Source organism: Hermetia illucens, chromosome 1 (assembly GCF_905115235.1).
Source record: "Hermetia illucens chromosome 1, iHerIll2.2.curated.20191125, whole genome shotgun sequence".
NCBI classification, from domain to species: Eukaryota; Metazoa; Arthropoda; class Insecta; order Diptera; family Stratiomyidae; genus Hermetia; species Hermetia illucens.
In genome coordinates, this window is record NC_051849.1 from 82,209,438 (window position 1) to 82,211,810 (window position 2,373).

Genomic DNA, 2,373 nt, shown 5'->3' on the forward strand with positions numbered 1-2,373 from the left:
AACCCGAATAGAGGCTGCTCGAACCAGAAACGCAAGCAACAAATGACCTCGAAGCCGCGAATGGATAACAAACCAGGGTTGGACGGTAGACTAGAAGTTTGGACAAAAGTAACTAAGAAACGGATGGCGAAGAAGAACAAAGAATTCAAAAAACCGAGGCGTGACGCCTCTTTGATTAAGAAATGTGGGGAAATGTCGTATGCACATATACTGCGCAGCGTCAAAGCCGAAGAACTCAAAACGGAGGTCTGCTGCTTAGACTTAGCGAAACAGGAGAAAAATCAGCTAAGAAGGACCATCGGAGAAGAGCATTAACGCATTATATTACCATCAAATGTAAAGTTATCGACGGAATTACTACCAAGGAGGACATAGCCGCGGCGATTCGCCCTCAGTTTGAAATGGAAATGAAAGCAGTAACCTTAGAGACGGTATCTTTGCGAAAAGCATACAGCGCTACACACACTGCGGCATTTGTCCTTTCTCGAGAAATGGCTAAGTAGCTTTTAGAGACAGAAAAAATAAAAATAGGCTAGTTTATCTGCCACATAGCGGCGGGGGTAGGAATTTAGACACTCTGCCAAACATTGGAAAAGTGGGAAAGATCGTCCCAAGCCTGGCACAAACTATAGTAGGCAAGAGAGTGGACGTGAATCTAATCAGCGAACTATACCAAATACCAGATAATAATACATGGACTAATGACAAGAGCAAAGAGGCTGCTATGTGGACATGCGAGGGGCAAGCGTTCCTGGAAATCGAAGGGCATTTCGGCCGAGCTAAACTAAACGTCATCAACTTTGACAGTTATTATGCAAGGCCTAGTTGGACAATAGCAGAATTCCAGACAATTGTGGATAATGTGGCGAAAGACGCATACACTAGAGGACCACTAATTATCAACGGTAACTTCAACGCATGGGGAACAGAATGGGATAGCAAGTATACTAACGGTAGCGCAAGCGCATATCATAAAGCCGATGTGGGTTCGATCATTAACATGACTTTCGGCACCTTTTCCCTTCTCTCTAAGATGAGGTTGTGGGGTAGGAAAAAATTTACCCACAGTGATCATTAGGGGATAGTGATTGAAATCAGAGAGAACAGAATTTCAAAATGAGAGGTTAAAAATGAAAGGATATCCTCTTCCATAAAGTTGCATTTGGCTGTAATGTCTATAATGTCGTGAAGAGTTCCCAGCAGAAGAAACTCTCTATGCTTCTGGTGGAGTGAAGAAACACAGACGCTGAGGGCAAAATGCCTGCCTACATTCAAACAATTAAGGTATAATGCAGGCAGAAAGCAATCAAACAAAGCAAAAACATCAGTTTCAAAAACTTCTGGCGGGCCCTTGGGCATAGCCTATAAAGTGGTGATATCTAAAATAAACGGGAAGAAATCACTGGAAATAACTTGTCCGACAATGCTGGCATCGGGAGTGAAGACACTGTTCCCGCAAAGATCGAACATAGTGATCGAAGCAATCGGTATAGTTGGTCCATACCGCGTATCACCGATGAAATTCTTCAGGTATGCATAAAAATAGAGGACAAGAAAGCACAAGAACCTGATGGTATTCCCAACAAAGTAGTGAAAGCGAGGCCTGACATTTTTGTACAAGCAACGCAAAAATGTCTGTTCCTTAAAAAATAAAAACAGAAGCGTTTGATTTTTTCGCCAAAAGAAAATAAATATCTTGGCGATCCGTCATCATATCGCCCAATATAAGGCATAGATACGATGGGGAAGATATTGGAGGGAGATTGCGTGAGACAGTTGAACATGAATGGGCTCTTTTCGATATGCTGTTTGGAGTTAGGAGAGATATCTCCATCGTCGATGCAATAACATTGCTGATCGACATCGCAGCCGCTGCAATAAAAGATGAGAGATGGCGATGGGGGTCAAAAGAGTACTGCGCAGTGGTCACGGACGTTAAGAATGCTATTAGCTCAACTAGTTGCCCATCTAAATGTCCCTCATCCGAATGAAACTCCACGCTACCTGAGGAATATAGTGTCTAACTACTTTACAGAGAGGGAGCTAAAGTAAGACAAAGGCACAAATTACTACCGTGTCTCACCTGGAGTTCCTCAAGGGTCAGTGATTTTGTCCACTTTTGTAGAAAATTATCCAAGATAGAGTCTCCCCCTGTATTTATCAGATGGGATAAAAGTAGTAGGTTTCCCCAACGATGTTGCTGTGGTTATAGTTATAAAGCACATCCCCGAGATTAAGCTGCAGCCAACGAAGAGATCTGAAAGATCAAGAGTTGGCTAGGAACGGCCGGACTAGTGCTCGCAAATCACAAACCCAAAGTTCAGGTTGTAAGCCAGAAGTAAGGAGGCGGTTAAGTACTTAGTTGTGATGCTA